Source organism: Pleurodeles waltl, chromosome 2_2 (genome assembly GCF_031143425.1).
Source record: "Pleurodeles waltl isolate 20211129_DDA chromosome 2_2, aPleWal1.hap1.20221129, whole genome shotgun sequence".
Taxonomy (NCBI): domain Eukaryota; kingdom Metazoa; phylum Chordata; class Amphibia; order Caudata; family Salamandridae; genus Pleurodeles; species Pleurodeles waltl.
Window position 1 is genome coordinate 242,422,222 of NC_090439.1, and position 20,823 is coordinate 242,443,044.

The following is a 20,823-nucleotide window of genomic DNA, read 5'->3' on the forward strand; positions in this document are numbered from 1 at the left end:
TTTCTGGCTTTCGGCCTTCATCAGCAGAGAGCGTATGTAACTGAAGGGGTCGCTTGAAATGCCGCCAAACGTCTTCACAGGTTTTTGTACCACTCAGTAGGCGCACAGGTGCATCGCCAGTGCTCGTCAGCAAGAGGCTCACGGGAGGCGTCATTTAGACATCCAAAAAGAAAAAGGGAGCACACTGCCTTGCATTCAAGCAGAAAATAGCCCCAAGGCATCATGGTAAATGCAGTCATTTAAATATAAATAGCGAGAATCTTTCAAAAAATTATTCACCCTAAGTAGGTGCAGCAAGTGCCGTATCGCTGTAGAAAGTTCTTCACCTAAGGTAGGTGCAGCGAGTGCCGTATCTCTGGACACGTGTTTCTGGCTTTCGGCCTTCATCAGCAGAGAGCGTATGTAACTGAAGGGGTCGCTTGAAATGCCGCCAAACGTCTTCACAGGTTTTTGTACCACTCAGTAGGCGCACAGGTGCATCGCCATTGCTCGTCAGCAAGAGGCTCACGGGAGCCGTCATTTAGACATCCAAAAAGAAAAAGGGAGCACACTGCCTTGCATTCAAACGGAAAATAGCCCCAAGGCATCATGGTAAATGCAGTCATTTAAATATAAATAGCGAGAATCTTTCAAAAAATTATTCACCCTAAGTAGGTGCAGCAAGTGCCGTATCGCTGTAGAAAGTTCTTCACCTAAGGTAGGTGCAGCGAGTGCCGTATTTCTGGAAACGTGTTTCTGGCTTTCGGCCTTCATCAGCAGAGAGCGTATGTAACTGAAGGGGTCACTTGAAATGCCGCCAAACGTCTTCACAGGTTTTTGTACCACTCAGTAGGCGCACAGGTGCATCGCCAGTGCTCGTCAGCAAGAGGCTCACGGGAGCCGTCATTTAGACATCCAAAAAGAAAAAGGGAGCACACTGCCTTGTATTCAAGCGGAAAATAGCCCCAAGGCATCATGGTAGATGCAGTCATTTAAATATAAATAGCGAGAATCTTTCAAAAAATTATTCACCCTAAGTAGGTGCAGCAAGTGCCGTATCGCTGTAGAAAGTTCTTCACCTAAGGTAGGTGTAGCGAGTGCCGTATCTCTGGACACGTCTTTCTGGCTTTCGGCCTTCATCAGCAGAGAGCGTATGTAACTGAAGGGGTCGCTTGAAATGCTGCCAAACGTCTTCACAGGTTTTTGTACCACTCAGTAGGCGCACAGGTGCATCGCCAGTGCTCGTCAGCAAGAGGCTCACGGGAGCCGTCATTTAGACATCCAAAAAGAAAAAGGGAGCACACTGCCTTGCATTCAAGCGGAAAATAGCCCCAAGCATCATGGTAAATGCAGTCATTTAAATATAAATAGCGAGAATCTTTCAAAAAATTATTCACCCTAAGTAGGTGCAGCAAGTGCCGTATCGCTGTAGAAAGTTCTTCACCTAAGGTAGATGCAGCGAGTGCCGTATCTCTGGACACGTGTTTCTGGCTTTCGGCCTTCATCAGCAGAGAGCGTATGTAACTGAAGGGGTCGCTTGAAATGCCGCCAAACGTCTTTACAGGTTTTTGTACCACTCAGTAGGCGCATAGGTGCATCGCCAGTGCTCGTCAGCAAAAGGCTCACGAGAGCTGTCATTTAGACATCCAAAAAGAAAAAGGGAGCACACTGCCTGCATTCAAGCGGAAAATAGCCCCAAGGCATCATGGTAAATGCAGTCATTTAAATATAAATAGCGAGAATCTTTCAAAAAATTATTCACCCTAAGTAGGTGCAGCAAGTGCCGTATCGCTGTAGAAAGTTCTTCACCTAAGGTAGGTGCAGCGAGTGCCGTATCTCTGGACACATGTTTCTGGCTTTCGGCCTTCATCAGCAGAGAGCGTATGTAACTGAAGGGGTCGCTTGAAATGCCGCCAAACGTCTTCACAGGTTTTTGTACCACTCAGTAGGCGCACAGGTGCATCGCCAGTGCTCGTCAGCAAGAGGCTCACGGGAGCCGTCATTTAGACATCCAAAAAGAAAAAGGGAGCACACTGCCTTGCATTCAAACGGAAAATAGCCCCAAGGCATCATGGTAAATGCAGTCATTTAAATATAAATAGCGAGAATCTTTCAAAAAATTATTCACCCTAAGTAGGTGCAGCAAGTGCCGTATCGCTGTAGAAAGTTCTTCACCTAAGGTAGGTGCAGCGAGTGCTGTATCTCTGGAAACGTGTTTCTGGCTTTCGGCCTTCATCAGCAGAGAGCGTATGTAACTGAAGGGGTCACTTGAAATGCCGCCAAACGTCTTCACAGGTTTTTGTACCACTCAGTAGGCGCACAGGTGCATCGCCAGTGCTCGTCAGCAAGAGGCTCACGGGAGCCGTCATTTAGACATCCAAAAAGAAAAAGGGAGCACACTGCCTTGCATTCAAGCGGAAAATAGCCCCAAGGCATCATGGTAAATGCAGTCATTTAAATATAAATAGCGAGAATCTTTCAAAAAATTATTCACCCTAAGTAGGTGCAGCAAGTGCCGTATCGCTGTAGAAAGTTCTTCACCTAAGGTAGGTGCAGCGAGTGCCGTATCTCTGGACACGTCTTTCTGGCTTTCGGCCTTCATCAGCAGAGAGCGTATGTAACTGAAGGGGTCGCTTGAAATACTGCCAAACGTCTTCACAGGTTTTTGTACCACTCAGTAGGCGCACAGGTGCATCGCCAGTGCTCGTCAGCAAGAGGCTCACGGGAGCCGTCATTTAGACATCCAAAAAGAAAAAGGGAGCACACTGCCTTGCATTCAAGCGGAAAATAGCCCCAAGGCATCATGGTAAATGCAGTCATTTAAATATAAATAGCGAGAATCTTTCAAAAAATTATTCACCCTAAGTAGGTGCAGCAAGTGCTGTATCGCTGTAGAAAGTTCTTCACCTAAGGTAGGTGCAGCGAGTGCCGTATCTCTGGACACGTGTTTCTGGCTTTCGGCCTTCATCAGCAGAGAGCGTATGTAACTGAAGGGGTCACTTGAAATGCCGCCAAACGTCTTTACAGGTTTTTGTACCACTCAGTAGGCGCATAGGTGCATCGCCAGTGCTCGTCAGCAAGAGGCTCACGAGAGCCGTCATTTAGACATCCAAAAAGAAAAAGGGAGCACACTGCATTGAATTCAAGCGGAAAATAGCCCCAAGGCATCATGGTAAATGCAGTCATTTAAATATAAATAGCGAGAATCTTTCAAAAAATGATTCACCCTAAGTAGGTGCAGCAAGTGCCGTATCGCTGTAGAAAGTTCTTCACCTAAGGTAGGTGCAGCGAGTGCCGTATCTCTGGACACGTGTTTCTGGCTTTCGGCCTTTATCAGCAGAGAGCGTATGTAACTGAAGGGGCCGCTTGAAATGCCGCCAAACGTCTTCACAGGTTTTTGTACCACTCAGTAGGCGCACAGGTGCATCGTCAGTGCTCGTCAGCAAGAGGCTCACGGGAGCCGTCATTTAGACATCCAAAAAGAAAAAGAGAGCACACTGCCTTGCATTCAAGCGGAAAATAGCCCCAAGGCTCATGGTAAATGCAGTCATTTAAATATAAATAGCGAGAATCTTTCAAAAAATTATTCACCCTAACTAGGTGCTGCAAGTGCTGTATCGCTGTAGAAAGTTCTTCACCTAAGGTAGGTGCAGCGAGTGCCGTATCTCTGGACACGTGTTTCTGGCTTTCGGCCTTCATCAGCAGAGAGCGTATGTAACTGAAGGGGTCGCTTGAAATGCCGCCAAACGTCTTCACAGGTTTTTGTACCACTCAGTAGGCGCACAGGTGCATCGCCAGTGCTCGTCAGCAAGAGGCTCACGGGAGCCGTCATTTAGACATCCAAAAAGAAAAAGGGAGCACACTGCCTTGCAATCAAGCGGAAAATAGCCCCAAGGCATCATGGTAAATGCAGTCATTTAAATATAAATAGCGAGAATCTTTCAAAAAATTATTCACCCTAAGTAGGTGCAGCAAGTGCTGTATCGCTGTAGAAAGTTCTTCACCTAAGGTAGGTGCAGCGAGTGCCGTATCTCTGGACACGTGTTTCTGGCTTTCGGCCTTCATCAGCAGAGAGCGTATGTAACTGAAGGGGTCGCTTGAAATGCCGCCAAACGTCTTCACAGGTTTTTGTACCACTCAGTAGGCGCACAGGTGCATCGCCAGTGCTCGTCAGCAAGAGGCTCACGGGAGCCGTCATTTAGACATCCAAAAAGAAAAAGGGAGCACACTGCCTTGCATTCAAGCGGAAAATAGCCCCAAGGCATCATGGTAAATGCAGTCATTTAAATATAAATAGCGAGAATCTTTCAAAAAATTATTCACCCTAAGTAGGTGCAGCAAGTGCCGTATCGCTGTAGAAAGTTCTTCTCCTAAGGTAGGTGCAGCGAGTGCCGTATCTCTGGACACGTGTTTCTGGCTTTCGGCCTTCTTCAGCAGAGAGCGTATGTAACTGAAGGGGTCGCTTGAAATGCCGCCAAACGTCTTCACAGGTTTTTGTACCACTCAGTAGGCGCACAGGTGCATCGCCAGTGCTCGTCAGCAAGAGGCTCACGGGAGGCGTCATTTAGACATCCAAAAAGAAAAAGGGAGCACACTGCCTTATATTCAAGCAGAAAATAGCCCCAAGGCATCATGGTAAATGCACTCATTTAAATATAAATAGCGAGAATCTTTCAAAAAATTATTCACCCTAAGTAGGTGCAGCAAGTGCCGTATCGCTGTAGAAAGTTCTTCACCTAAGGTAGGTGCAGCGAGTGCCGTATCTCTGGACACGTGTTTCTGGCTTTCGGCCTTCATCAGCAGAGAGCGTATGTAACTGAAGGGGTCGCTTGAAATGCCGCCAAACGTCTTCACAGGTTTTTGTACCACTCAGTAGGCGCACAGCTGCATCGCCAGTGCTCGTCAGCAAGAGGCTCACGGGAGCCGTCATTTAGACATCCAAAAAGAAAAAGGGAGCACACTGCCTTGCATTCAAACGGAAAATAGCCCCAAGGCATCATGGTAAATGCAGTCATTTAAATATAAATAGCGAGAATCTTTCAAAAAATTATTCACCCTAAGTAGGTGCAGCAAGTGCCGTATCGCTGTAGAAAGTTCTTCACCTAAGGTAGGTGCAGCGAGTGCCGTATCTCTGGAAACGTGTTTCTGGCTTTCGGCCTTCATCAGCAGAGAGCGTATGTAACTGAAGGGGTCACTTGAAATGCCGCCAAACGTCTTCACAGGTTTTTGTACCACTCAGTAGGCGCACAGGTGCATCGCCAGTGCTCGTCAGCAAGAGGCTCACGGGAGCCGTCATTTAGACATCCAAAAAGAAAAAGGGAGCACACTGCCTTGCATTCAAGCGGAAAATAGCCCCAAGTTATCATGGTAAATGCAGTCATTTAAATATAAATAGCGAGAATCTTTCAAAAAAGTATTCACCCTAAGTAGGTGCAGGAAGTGCCGTATCGCTGTAGAAAGTTCTTCACCTAAGGTAGGTGCAGCGAGTGCCGTATCTCTGGACACGTCTTTCTGGCTTTCGGCCTTCATCAGCAGAGAGCGTATGTAGCTGAAGGGGTCGCTTGAAATGCCGCCAAACGTCTTCACAGGTTTTTGCACCACTCAGTAGGCTCACAGGTGCATCGCCAGTGCTCGTCAGCAAGAGGCTCACGGGAGCCGTCATTTAGACATCCAAAAAGAAAAAGGGAGCACACTGCCTTGTATTCAAGCGGAAAATAGCCCCAAGGCATCATGGTATATGCAGTCATTTAAATATAAATAGCGAGAATCTTTCAAAAAATTATTCACCCTAAGTAGGTGCAGCAAGGGCCGTATCGCTGTAGAAAGTTCTTCACCTAAGCTAGGTGCAGCGAGTGCCGTATCTCTGGACACGTGTTTCTGGCTTTCGGCCTTCATCAGCAGAGAGCGTATGTAACTGAAGGGGTCGCTTGAAATGCCGCCAAACGTCTTCACAGGTTTTTCTACCACTCAGTAGGCTCACAGGTGCATCGCCAGTGCTCGTCAGCAAGAGGCTCACGGGAGCCGTCATTTAGACATCCAAAAAGAAAAAGGGAGCACACTGCCTTGCATTCAAGCGGAAAATAGCCCCAAGTCATCATGGTAAATGCAGTCATTTAAATATAAATAGCGAGAATCTTTCAAAAAATTATTCACCCTAAGTAGGTGCAGCAAGTGCCGTATCGCTGTAGAAAGTTCTTCACCTAAGGTAGGTGCAGCGAGTGCCGTATCTCTGGACACCTGTTTCTGGCTTTCGGCCTTCATCAGCAGAGAGCGTATGTAACTGAAGTGGTCGCTTGAAATGCCGCCAAACGTCTTCACAGGTTTTTGTACCACTCAGTAGGCGCACAGGTGCATCGCCAGTGCTCGTCAGCAAGAGGCTCACGGGAGCCGTCATTTAGACATCCAAAAAGAAAAAGGGAGCACACTGCCTTGCAATCAAGCGGAAAATAGCCCCAAGGCATCATGATAAATGCAGTCATTTAAATATAAATAGCGAGAATCTTTCAAAAAATTATTCACCATAAGTAGGTGCAGCAAGTGCCGTATCGCTGTAGAAAGCTCTTCACCTAAGGTAGGTGCAGCGAGTGCCGTATCTCTGGACACGTGTTTCTGGCTTTCGGCCTTCATCAGCAGAGAGCGTATGTAACTGAAGGGGTCGCTTGAAATGCCGCCAAATGTCTTCACAGGTTTTTGGACCACTCAGTAGGCGCACAGGTGCATCGCCAGTGCTCATCAGCAAGAGGCTCACGGGAGCCGTCATTTAGACATCCAAAAAGAAAAAGGGAGCACACTGCCTTGCATTCAAGCGGAAAATAGCCCCAAGGCATCATGGTAAATGCAGTCATTTAAATATAAATAGCGAGAATCTTTCAAAAAATTATTCACCCTAAGTAGGTGCAGCAAGTGACGTATCGCTGTAGAAAGTTCTTCACCTAAGGTAGGTGCAGCGAGTGCCGTATCTCTGGACACGTGTTTCTGGCTTTCGGCCTTCATCAGCAAAGAGCGTATGTAACTGAAGGGGTCGCTTGAAATGCCGCCAAACGTCTTCACAGGTTTTTATACCACTCAGTAGGCACACAGGTGCATCGCCAGTGCTCGTCAGCAAGAGGCTCACGGGAGCCGTCATTTAGACATCCAAAAAGAAAAAGGGAGCACACTGCCTTGCATTCAAGCGGAAAATAGCCCCAAGGCATCATGGTAAATGCAGTCATTTAAATATAAATAGCGAGAATCTTTCAAAAAATTATTCACCCTAAGTAGGTGCAGCAAGTGCTGTATCGCTGTAGAAAGTTCTTCACCTAAGGTAGATGCAGCGAGTGCCGTATCTCTGGACACGTGTTTCTGGCTTTCGGCCTTCATCAGCAGAGAGCGTATGTAACTGAAGGGGTCGCTTGAAATGCCGCCAAACGTCTTCACAGGTTTTTGTACCACTCAGTAGGCGCACAGGTGCATCGCCAGTGCTCGTCAGCAAGAGGCTCATGGGAGGCGTCATTTAGACATCCAAAAAGAAAAAGGGAGCACACTGCCTTATATTCAAGCAGAAAATAGCCCCAAGGCATCATGGTAAATGCAGTCATTTAAATATAAATAGCGAGAATCTTTCAAAAAATTATTCACCCTAAGTAGGTGCAGCAAGTGCCGTATCGCTGTAGAAAGTTCTTCACCTAAGGTTGGTGCAGCGAGTGCTGTATCTCTGGAAACGTGTTTCTGGCTTTCGGCCTTCATCAGCAGAGAGCGTATGTAACTGAAGGGGTCACTTGAAATGCCGCCAAACGTCTTCACAGGTTTTTGTACCACTCAGTAGGCACACAGGTGCATCGCCAGTGCTCGTCAGCAAGAGGCTCACGGGAGCCGTCATTTAGACATCCAAAAAGAAAAAGGGAGCACACTGCCTTGCATTCAAGCGGAAAATAGCCCCAAGGCATCATGGTAAATGCAGTCATTTAAATATAAATAGCGAGAATCTTTCAAAAAATTATTCACCCTAAGTAGGTGCAGCAAGTGCTGTATCGCTGTAGAAAGTTCTTCACCTAAGGTAGATGCAGCGAGTGCCGTATCTCTGGACACGTGTTTCTGGCTTTCGGCCTTCATCAGCAGAGAGCGTATGTAACTGAAGGGGTCGCTTGAAATGCCGCCAAACGTCTTCACAGGTTTTTGTACCACTCAGTAGGCGCACAGGTGCATCGCCAGTGCTCGTCAGCAAGAGGCTCACGGGAGGCGTCATTTAGACATCCAAAAAGAAAAAGGGAGCACACTGCCTTATATTCAAGCAGAAAATAGCCCCAAGGCATCATGGTAAATGCAGTCATTTAAATATAAATAGCGAGAATCTTTCAAAAAATTATTCACCCTAAGTAGGTGCAGCAAGTGCCGTATCGCTGTAGAAAGTTCTTCACCTAAGGTAGGTGCAGCGAGTGCCGTATCTCTGGACACGTGTTTCTGGCTTTCGGCCTTCATCAGCAGAGAGCGTATGTAACTGAAGGGGTCGCTTGAAATGCCGCCAAACGTCTTCACAGGTTTTTGTACCACTCAGTAGGCGCACAGGTGCATCGCCAGTGCTCGTCAGCAAGAGGCTCACGGGAGCCGTCATTTAGACATCCAAAAAGAAAAAGGGAGCACACTGCCTTGCATTCAAACGGAAAATAGCCCCAAGGCATCATGGTAAATGCAGTCATTTAAATATAAATAGCGAGAATCTTTCAAAAAATTATTCACCCTAAGTAGGTGCAGCAAGTGCCGTATCGCTGTAGAAAGTTCTTCACCTAAGGTAGGTGCAGCGAGTGCCGTATCTCTGGAAACGTGTTTCTGGCTTTCGGCCTTCATCAGCAGAGAGAGTATGTAACTGAAGGGGTCACTTGAAATGCCGCCAAACGTCTTCACAGGTTTTTGTACCACTCAGTAGGCGCACAGGTGCATCGCCAGTGCTCGTCAGCAAGAGGCTCACGGGAGCCGTCATTTAGACATCCAAAAAGAAAAAGGGAGCACACTGCCTTGCATTCAAGCGGAAAATAGCCCCAAGTTATCATGGTAAATGCAGTCATTTAAATATAAACAGCGAGAATCTTTCAAAAAAGTATTCACCCTAAGTAGGTGCAGCAAGTGCCGTATCGCTGTAGAAAGTTCTTCACCTAAGGTAGGTGCAGCGAGTGCCGTATCTCTGGACACGTCTTTCTGGCTTTCGGCCTTCATCAGCAGAGAGCGTATGTAACTGAAGGGGTCGCTTGAAATGCTGCCAAACGTCTTCACAGGTTTTTGTACCACTCAGTAGGCGCACAGGTGCATCGCCAGTGCTCGTCAGCAAGAGGCTCACGGGAGCCGTCATTTAGACATCCAAAAAGAAAAAGGGAGCACACTGCCTTGCATTCAAGCGGAAAATAGCCCCAAGGCATCATGGTAAATGCAGTCATTTAAATATAAATAGCGAGAATCTTTCAAAAAATTATTCACCCTAAGTAGGTGCAGCAAGTGCCGTATCGCTGTAGAAAGTTCTTCACCTAAGGTAGATGCAGCGAGTGCCGTATCTCTGGACACGTGTTTCTGGCTTTCGGCCTTCATCAGCAGAGAGCGTATGTAACTGAAGGGGTCGCTTGAAATGCCGCCAAACGTCTTTACAGGTTTTTGTACCACTCAGTAGGCGCATAGGTGCATCGCCAGTGCTCGTCAGCAAGAGGCTCACGAGAGCCGTCATTTAGACATCCAAAAAGAAAAAGGGAGCACACTGCCTTGCATTCAAGCGGAAAATAGCCCCAAGGCATCATGGAAAATGCAGTCATTTAAACATAAATAGCGAGAATCTTTCAAAAAATTATTCACCCTAAGTAGGTGCAGCAAGTGCCGTATCGCTGTAGAAAGTTCTTCACCTAAGGTAGATGCAGCGAGTGCCGTATCTCTGGACACGTGTTTCTGGCTTTCGGCCTTCATCAGCAGAGAGCGTATGTAACTGAAGGGGTCGCTTGAAATGCCGCCAAACGTCTTCACAGGTTTTTGTACCACTCAGGAGGCGCACAGGTGCATCGCCAGTGCTCGTCAGCAAGAGGCTCACGGGAGGCGTCATTTAGACATCCAAAAAGAAAAAGGGAGCACACTGCCTTGCATTCAAGCGGAAAATAGCCCCAAGGCATCATGGTAAATGCAGTCATTTAAATATAAATAGCGAGAATCTTTCAAAAAATGATTCACCCTAAGTAGGTGCAGCAAGTGCCGTATCGCTGTAGAAAGTTCTTCACCTAAGGTAGGTGCAGCGAGTGCCGTATCAATGGACACGTGTTTCTGGCTTTTGGCCTTCATCAGCAGAGAGCGTATGTAACTGAAGGGGTCGCTTGAAATGCCGCCAAACGTCTTCACAGGTTTTTGTACTACTCAGTAGGCGCACAGGTGCATCGCCAGTGCTCGTCAGCAAGAGGCTCACAGGAGCCGTCATTTAGACATCCAAAAAGAAAAAGGGAGCACACTGCCTTGCATTCAAACGGAAAATAGCCCCAAGGCATCATGGTAAATGCAGTCATTTAAATATAAATAGCGAGAATCTTTCAAAAAATTATTCACCCTAAGTAGGTGCAGCAAGTGCCGTATCGCTGTAGAAAGTTCTTCACCTAAGGTAGGTGCAGCGAGTGCTGTATCTCTGGAAACGTGTTTCTGGCTTTCGGCCTTCATCAGCAGAGAGCGTATGTAACTGAAGGGGTCACTTGAAATGCCGCCAAACGTCTTCACAGGTTTATGTACCACTCAGTAGGCGCACAGGTGCATCGCCAGTGCTCGTCAGCAAGAGGCTCACGGGAGCCGTCATTTAGACATCCAAAAAGAAAAAGGGAGCACACTGCCTTGCATTCAAGCGGAAAATAGCCCCAAGGCATCATGGTAAATGCAGTCATTTAAATATAAATAGCGAGAATCTTTCAAAAAATTATTCACCCTAAGTAGGTGCAGCAGGTGCTGTATCGCTGTAGAAAGTTCTTCACCTAAGGTAGGTGCAGCGAGTGCCGTATCTCTGGACACGTCTTTCTGGCTTTCGGCCTTCATCAGCAGAGAGCGTATGTAACTGAAGGGGTCGCTTGAAATACTGCCAAACGTCTTCACAGGTTTTTGTACCACTCAGTAGGCGCACAGGTGCATCGCCAGTGCTCGTCAGCAAGAGGCTCACGGGAGCCGTCATTTAGACATCCAAAAAGAAAAAGGGAGCACACTGCCTTGCATTCAAGCGGAAAATAGCCCCAAGGCATCATGGTAAATGCAGTCATTTAAATATAAATAGCGAGAATCTTTCAAAAAATTATTCACCCTAAGTAGGTGCAGCAAGTGCCGTATCGCTGTAGAAAGTTCTTCACCTAAGGTAGGTGCAGCGAGTGCCGTATCTCTGGACACGTGTTTCTGGCTTTCGGCCTTCATCAGCAGAGAGCGTATGTAACTGAAGGGGTCGCTTGAAATGCCTCCAAACGTCTTTACAGGTTTTTGTACCACTCAGTAGGCGCATAGGTGCATCGCCAGTGCTCGTCAGCAAGAGGCTCACGAGAGCCGTCATTTAGACATCCAAAAAGAAAAAGGGAGCACACTGCCTTGCATTCAAGCGGAAAATAGCCCCAAGGCATCATGGTAAATGCAGTCATTTAAATATAAATAGCGAGAATCTTTCAAAAAATTATTCACCCTAAGTAGGTGCAGCAAGTGCCGTATCGCTGTAGAAAGTTCTTCACCTAAGGTAGGTGCAGCGAGTGCCGTATCTCTGGACACGTGTTTCTGGCTTTCGGCCTTCATCAGCAGAGAGCGTATGTAACTGAAGGGGTCGCTTGAAATGCCGCCAAATGTCTTCACAGGTTTTTGTACCACTCAGTAGGCGCACAGGTGCATCGCCAGTGCTCGTCAGCAAGAGGCTCACGTGAGCCGTCATTTAGACATCCAAAAAGAAAAAGGGAGCACACTGCCTTGCATTCAAGCGGAAAATAGCCCCAAGGCATCATGGTAAATGCAGTCATTTAAATATAAATAGCGAGAATCTTTCAAAAAATTATTCACCCTAAGTAGGTGCAGCAAGTGCCGTATCACTGTATAAAGTTCTTCACCTAAGGTAGGTGCAGCGAGTGCCGTATCTCTGGACACGTGTTTCTGGCTTTCGGCCTTCATCAGCAGAGAGCGTATGTAACTGAAGGGGTCGCTTGAAATGCCGCCAAACGTCTTCACAGGTTTTTGTACCACTCAGTAGGCGCACAGGTGCATCGCCAGTGCTCGTCAGCAAGAGGCTCACGGGAGCCGTCATTTAGACATCCAAAAAGAAAAAGGGAGCACACTGCCTTGCATTCAAGCGGAAAATAGCCACAAGGCATCATGGTAAATGCAGTCATTTAAATATAAATAGCGAGAATCTTTCAAAAAATTATTCACCCTAAGTAGGTGCAGCAAGTGCCGTATCGCTGTAGAAAGTTCTTCACCTAAGGTAGGTGCAGTGAGTGCCGTATCTCTGGACACGTCTTTCTGGCTTTCGGCCTTGATCAGCAGAGAGCGTATGTAACTGATGGGGTCGCTTGAAATACTGCCAAACGTCTTCACAGGTTTTTGTACCACTCAGTAGGCGCACAGCTGCATCGCCAGTGCTCGTCAGCAAGAGGCTCACGGGAGCCGTCATTTAGACATCCAAAAAGAAAAAGGGAGCACACTGCCTTGCATTCAAGCGGAAAATAGCCCCAAGGCATCATGGTAAATGCAGTCATTTAAATATAAATAGCGAGAATCTTTCAAAAAATTATTCACCCTAAGTAGGTGCAGCAAGTGCCGTATCGCTGTAGAAAGTTCTTCACCTAAGGTAGGTGCAGCGAGTGCCGTATCTCTGGACACGTGTTTCTGGCTTTCGGCCTTCATCAGCAGAGAGCGTATGTAACTGAAGGGGTCGCTTGAAATGCCGCCAAACGTCTTTACAGGTTTTTGTACCACTGAGTAGGCGCATAGGTGCATCGCCAGTGCTCGTCAGCAAGAGGCTCACGAGAGCCGTCATTTAGACATCCAAAAAGAAAAAGGGAGCACACTGCCTTGCATTCAAGCGGAAAATAGCCCCAAGGCATCATGGTAAATGCAGTCATTTAAATATAAATAGCGAGAATCTTTCAAAAAATTATTCACCCTAAGTAGGTGCAGCAAGTGCCGTATCGCTGTAGAAAGTTCTTCACCTAAGGTAGGTGCAGCGAGTGCCGTATCTCTGGACACGTGTTTCTGGCTTTCGGCCTTCATCAGCAGAGAGCGTATGTAACTGAAGGGGTCGCTTGAAATGCCGCCAAATGTCTTCACAGGTTTTTGTACCACTCAGTAGGCGCACAGGTGCATCGCCAGTGCTCGTCAGCAAGAGGCTCACGTGAGCCGTCATTTACACATCCAAAAAGAAAAAGGGAGCACACTGCCTTGCATTCAAGCGGAAAATAGCCCCAAGGCATCATGGTAAATGCAGTCATTTAAATATAAATAGCGAGAATCTTTCAAAAAATGATTCACCCTAAGTAGGTGCAGCAAGTGCCGTATCGCTGTAGAAAGTTCTTCACCTAAGGTAGGTGCAGCGAGTGCCGTATCTCTGGACACGTGTTTCTGGCTTTCGGCCTTCATCAGCAGAGAGCGTATGTAACTGAAGGGGTCGCTTGAAATGCCGCCAAATGTCTTCACAGGTTTTTGTACCACTCAGTAGGCGCACAGGTGCATCGCCAGTGCTCGTCAGCAAGAGGCTCACGTGAGCCGTCATTTAGACATCCAAAAAGAAAAAGGGAGCACACTGCCTTGCATTCAAGCGGAAAATAGCCCCAAGGCATCATGGTAAATGCAGTCATTTAAATATAAATAGCGAGAATCTTTCAAAAAATTATTCACCCTAAGTAGGTGCAGCAAGTGCCGTATCGCTGTAGAAAGTTCTTCACCTAAGGTAGGTGCAGCGAGTGCCGTATCTCTGGACACGTGTTTCTGGCTTTCGGCCTTCATCAGCAGAGAGCGTATGTAACTGAAGGGGTCGCTTGAAATGCCGCCAAATGTCTTCACAGGTTTTTGTACCACTCAGTAGGCGCACAGGTGCATCGCCAGTGCTCGTCAGCAAGAGGCTCACGTGAGCCGTCATTTAGACATCCAAAAAGAAAAAGGGAGCACACTGCCTTGCATTCAAGCGGAAAATAGCCCCAAGGCATCATGGTAAATGCAGTCATTTAAATATAAATAGCGAGAATCTTTCAAAAAATTATTCACCCTAAGTAGGTGCAGCAAGTGCCGTATCGCTGTAGAAAGTTCTTCACCTAAGGTAGGTGCAGCGAGTGCTGTATCTCTGGACACGTGTTTCTGGCTTTCGGCCTTTATCAGCAGAGAGCGTATGTAACTGAAGGGGTCGCTTGAAATGCCGCCAAACGTCTTCACAGGTTTTTGTACCACTCAGTAGGCGCACAGGTGCAGCGCCAGTGCTCGTCAGCAAGAGGCTCACGGGAGCCGTCATTTAGACATCCAAAAAGAAAAAGGGAGCACACTGCCTTGCATTCAAGCGGAAAATAGCCCCAAGGCTCATGGTAAATGCAGTCATTTAAATATAAATAGCGAGAATCTTTCAAAAAATTATTCACCCTAAGTAGGTGCTGCAAGTGCTGTATCGCTGTAGAAAGTTCTTCACCTAAGGTAGGTGCAGCGAGTGCCGTATCTCTGGACACGTGTTTCTGGCTTTCGGCCTTCATCAGCAGAGAGCGTATGTAACTGAAGGGGTCGCTTGAAATGCCGCCAAACGTCTTCACAGGTTTTTGTACCACTCAGTAGGCGCACAGGTGCATCGCCAATGCTCGTCAGCAAGAGGCTCACGGGAGCCGTCATTTAGACATCCAAAAAGAAAAAGGGAGCACACTGCCTTGTATTCAAGCGGAAAATAGCCGCAAGGCATCATGGTAAATGCAGTCATTTAAATATAAATAGCGAGAATCTTTCAAAAAATTATTCACCCTAAGTAGGTGCAGCAAGTGCTGTATCGCTGTAGAAAGTTCTTCACCTAAGGTAGGTGCAGCGAGTGCCGTATCTCTGGACACGTGTTTCTGGCTTTCGGCCTTCATCAGCAGAGAGCGTATGTAACTGAAGGGGTCGCTTGAAATGCAGCCAAATGTCTTCACAGGTTTTTGTACCACTCAGTAGGCGCACAGGTGCATCGCCAGTGCTCGTCAGCAAGAGGCTCACGTGAGCCGTCATTTAGACATCCAAAAAGAAAAAGGGAGCACACTGCCTTGCAATCAAGCGGAAAATAGCCCCAAGGCATCATGGTAAATGCAGTCATTTAAATATAAATAGCGAGAATCTTTAAAAAAATTATTCACCCTAAGTAGGTGCAGCAAGTGCCGTATCGCTGTAGAAAGTTCTTCACCTAAGGTAGGTGCAGCGAGTGCCGTATCTCTGGACACGTGTTTCTGGCTTTCGGCCTTCATCAGCAGAGAGCGAATGTAACTGAAGGGGTCGCTTGAAATGCCGCCAAACGTCTTCACAGGTATTTGTACCACTCAGTAGGCGCACAGGTGCATCGTCAGTGCTCGTCAGCAAGAGGCTCACGGGAGCCGTCATTTAGACATCCAAAAAGAAAAAGGGAGCACACTGCCTTGCATTCAAGCGGAAAATAGCCCCAAGGCTCATGGTAAATGCAGTCATTTAAATATAAATAGCGAGAATCTTTCAAAAAATTATTCACCCTAAGTAGGTGCAGCAAGTGCTGTATCGCTGTAGAAAGTTCTTCACCTAAGGTAGGTGCAGCGAGTGCCGTATCTCTGGACACGTGTTTCTGGCTTTCGGCCTTCATCAGCAGAGAGCGTATGTAACTGAAGGGGTCGCTTGAAATGCCGCCAAACGTCTTCACAGGTTTTTGTACCACTCAGTAGGCGCACAGGTGCATCGCCAGTGCTCGTCAGCAAGAGGCTCACGGGAGCCGTCATTTAGACATCCAAAAAGAAAAAGGGAGCACACTGCCTTGCATTCAAGCGGAAAATAGCCGCAAGGCATCATGGTAAATACAGTCATTTAAATATAAATAGCGAGAATCTTTCAAAAAATTATTCACCCTAAGTAGGTGCAGCAAGTGCTGTATCGCTGTAGAAAGTTCTTCACCTAAGGTAGGTGCAGCGAGTGCCGTATCTCTGGACACGTGTTTCTGGCTTTTGGCCTTCATCAGCAGAGAGCGTATGTAACTGAAGGGGTCGCTTGAAATGCCGCCAAACGTCTTCACAGGTTTTTGTACCACTCAGTAGGCGCACAGGTGCATCGCCAGTGCTCGTCAGCAAGAGGCTCACAGGAGCCGTCATTTAGACATCCAAAAAGAAAAAGGGAGCACACTGCCTTGCAATCAAGCGGAAAATAGCCCCAAGGCATCATGGTAAATGCAGTCATTTAAATATAAATAGCGAGAATCTTAAAAAAAATTATTCACCCTAAGTAGGTGCAGCAAGTGCTGTATCGCTGTAGAAAGTTCTTCACCTAAGGTAGGTGCAGCGAGTGCCGTATCTCTGGACACGTGTTTCTGGCTTTCGGCCTTCATCAGCAGAGAGCGTATGTAACTGAAGGGGTCGCTTGAAATGCCGCCAAACGTCTTCACAGGTTTTTGTACCACTCAGTAGGCGCACAGGTGCATCGCCAGTGCTCGTCAGCAAGAGGCTCACAGGAGCCGTCATTTAGACATCCAAAAAGAAAAAGGGAGCACACTGCCTTGCAATCAAGCGGAAAATAGCCCCAAGGCATCATGGTAAATGCAGTCATTTAAATATAAATAGCGAGAATCTTTCAAAAAATTATTCACCCTAAGTAGATGCAGCAAGTGCTGTATCGCTGTAGAAAGTTCTTCACCTAAGGTAGGTGCAGCGAGTGCTGTATCTCTGGAAACGTGTTTCTGGCTTTCGGCCTTCATCAGCAGAGAGCGTATGTAACTGAAGGGGTCACTTGAAATGCTGCCAAACGTCTTCACAGGTTTTTGTACCACTCAGTAGGCGCACAGGTGCATCGCCAGTGCTCGTCAGCAAGAGGCTCACGGGAGCCGTCATTTAGACATCCAAAAAGAAAAAGGGAGCACACTGCCTTGCATTCAAGCGGAAAATAGCCCCAAGGCATCATGGTAAATGCAGTCATTTAAATATAAATAGCGAGAATCTTTCAAAAAATTATTCACCCTAAGTAGGTGCAGCAAGTGCCGTATCGCTGTAGAAAGTTCTTCACCTAAGGTAGGTGCAGCGAGTGCCGTATCTCTGGACACGTCTTTCTGGCTTTCGGCCTTCATCAGCAGAGAGCGTATGTAACTGAAGGGGTCGCTTGAAATACTGCCAAACGTCTTCACAGGTTTTTGTACCACTCAGTAGGCGCACAGGTGCATCGCCAGTGCTCGTCAGCAAGAGGCTCACGGGAGCCGTCATTTAGACATCCAAAAAGAAAAAGGGAGCACACTGCCTTGCATTCAAGCGGAAAATAGCCCCAAGGCATCATGGTAAATGCAGTCATTTAAATATAAATAGCGAGAATCTTTCAAAAAATTATTCACCCTAAGTAGGTGCAGCAAGTGCTGTATCGCTGTAGAAAGTTCTTCACCTAAGGTAGGTGCAGCGAGTGCCGTATCTCTGGACACGTGTTTCTGGCTTTCGGCCTTCATCAGCAGAGAGCGTATGTAACTGAAGGGGTCGCTTGAAATGCCGCCAAACGTCTTTACAGGTTTTTGTACCACTCAGTAGGCGCATAGGTGCATCGCCAGTGCTCGTCAGCAAGAGGCTCACGAGAGCCGTCATTTAGACATCCAAAAAGAAAAAGGGAGCACACTGCATTGAATTCAAGCGGAAAATAGCCCCAAGGCATCATGGTAAATGCAGTCATTTAAATATAAATAGCGAGAATCTTTCAAAAAATGATTCACCCTAAGTAGGTGCAGCAAGTGCCGTATCGCTGTAGAAAGTTCTTCACCTAAGGTAGGTGCAGCGAGTGCCGTATCTCTGGACACGTGTTTCTGGCTTTCGGCCTTTATCAGCAGAGAGCGTATGTAACTGAAGGGGCCGCTTGAAATGCCGCCAAACGTCTTCACAGGTTTTTGTACCACTCAGTAGGCGCACAGGTGCATCGTCAGTGCTCGTCAGCAAGAGGCTCACGGGAGCCGTCATTTAGACATCCAAAAAGAAAAAGAGAGCACACTGCCTTGCATTCAAGCGGAAAATAGCCCCAAGGCTCATGGTAAATGCAGTCATTTAAATATAAATAGCGAGAATCTTTCAAAAAATTATTCACCCTAACTAGGTGCTGCAAGTGCTGTATCGCTGTAGAAAGTTCTTCACCTAAGGTAGGTGCAGCGAGTGCCGTATCTCTGGACACGTGTTTCTGGCTTTCGGCCTTCATCAGCAGAGAGCGTATGTAACTGAAGGGGTCGCTTGAAATGCCGCCAAACGTCTTCACAGGTTTTTGTACCACTCAGTAGGCGCACAGGTGCATCGCCAGTGCTCGTCAGCAAGAGGCTCACGGGAGCCGTCATTTAGACATCCAAAAAGAAAAAGGGAGCACACTGCCTTGCAATCAAGCGGAAAATAGCCCCAAGGCATCATGGTAAATGCAGTCATTTAAATATAAATAGCGAGAATCTTTCAAAAAATTATTCACCCTAAGTAGGTGCAGCAAGTGCTGTATCGCTGTAGAAAGTTCTTCACCTAAGGTAGGTGCAGCGAGTGCCGTATCTCTGGACACGTGTTTCTGGCTTTCGGCCTTCATCAGCAGAGAGCGTATGTAACTGAAGGGGTCGCTTGAAATGCCGCCAAACGTCTTCAGCGGTTTTTGTACCACTCAGTAGGCGCACAGGTGCATCGCCAGTGCTCGTCAGCAAGAGGCTCACGGGAGCCGTCATTTAGACATCCAAAAAGAAAAAGGGAGCACACTGCCTTGCATTCAAGCGGAAAATAGCCCCAAGGCATCATGGTAAATGCAGTCATTTAAATATAAATAGCGAGAATCTTTCAAAAAATTATTCACCCTAAGTAGGTGCAGCAAGTGCCGTATCGCTGTAGAAAGTTCTTCTCCTAAGGTAGGTGCAGCGAGTGCCGTATCTCTGGACACGTGTTTCTGGCTTTCGGCCTTCTTCAGCAGAGAGCGTATGTAACTGAAGGGGTCGCTTGAAATGCCGCCAAACGTCTTCACAGGTTTTTGTACCACTCAGTAGGCGCACAGGTGCATCGCCAGTGCTCGTCAGCAAGAGGCTCACGGGAGGCGTCATTTAGACATCCAAAAAGAAAAAGGGAGCACACTGCCTTATATTCAAGCAGAAAATAGCCCCAAGGCATCATGGTAAATGCAGTCATTTAAATATAAATAGCGAGAATCTTTCAAAAAATTATTCACCCTAAGTAGGTGCAGCAAGTGCCGTATCGCTGTAGAAAGTTCTTCACCTAAGGTAGGTGCAGCGAGTGCCGTATCTCTGGACATGTGTTTCTGGCTTTCGGCCTTCATCAGCAGAGAGCGTATGTAACTGAAGGGGTCGCTTGAAATGCCGCCAAACGTCTTCACAGGTTTTTGTACCACTCAGTAGGCGCACAGGTGCATCGCCAGTGCTCGTCAGCAAGAGGCTCACGGGAGCCGTCATTTAGACATCCAAAAAGAAAAAGGGAGCACACTGCCTTGCATTCAAACGGAAAATAGCCCCAAGGCATCATGGTAAATGCAGTCATTTAAATATAAATAGCGAGAATCTTTCAAAAAATTATTCACCCTAAGTAGGTGCAGCAAGTGCCGTATCGCTGTAGAAAGTTCTTCACCTAAGGTAGGTGCAGCGAGTGCCGTATCTCTGGAAACGTGTTTCTGGCTTTCGGCCTTCATCAGCAGAGAGCGTATGTAACTGAAGGGGTCACTTGAAATGCCGCCAAACGTCTTCACAGGTTTTTGTACCACTCAGTAGGCGCACAGGTGCATCGCCAGTGCTCGTCAGCAAGAGGCTCACGGGAGCCGTCATTTAGACATCCAAAAAGAAAAAGGGAGCACACTGCCTTGCATTCAAGCGGAAAATAGCCCCAAGTTATCATGGTAAATGCAGTCATTTAAATATAAATAGCGAGAATCTTTCAAAAAAGTATTCACCCTAAGTAGGTGCAGGAAGTGCCGTATCGCTGTAGAAAGTTCTTCACCTAAGGTAGGTGCAGCGAGTGCCGTATCTCTGGACACGTCTTTCTGGCTTTCGGCCTTCATCAGCAGAGAGCGTATGTAGCTGAAGGGGTCGCTTGAAATGCCGCCAAACGTCTTCACAGGTTTTTGCACCACTCAGTAGGCTCACAGGTGCATCGCCAGTGCTCGTCAGCAAGAGGCTCACGGGAGCCGTCATTTAGACATCCAAAAAGAAAAAGGGAGCACACTGCCTTGTATTCAAGCGGAAAATAGCCCCAAGGCATCATGGTATATGCAGTCATTTAAATATAAATAGCGAGAATCTTTCAAAAAATTATTCACCCTAAGTAGGTGCAGCAAGGGCCGTATCGCTGTAGAAAGTTCTTCACCTAAGCTAGGTGCAGCGAGTGCCGTATCTCTGGACACGTGTTTCTGGCTTTCGGCCTTCATCAGCAGAGAGCGTATGTAACTGAAGGGGTCGCTTGAAATGCCGCCAAACGTCTTCACAGGTTTTTCTACCACTCAGTAGGCTCACAGGTGCATCGCCAGTGCTCGTCAGCAAGAGGCTCACGGGAGCCGTCATTTAGACATCCAAAAAGAAAAAGGGAGCACACTGCCTTGCATTCAAGCGGAAAATAGCCCCAAGTCATCATGGTAAATGCAGTCATTTAAATATAAATAGCGAGAATCTTTCAAAAAATTATTCACCCTAAGTAGGTGCAGCAAGTGCCGTATCGCTGTAGAAAGTTCTTCACCTAAGGT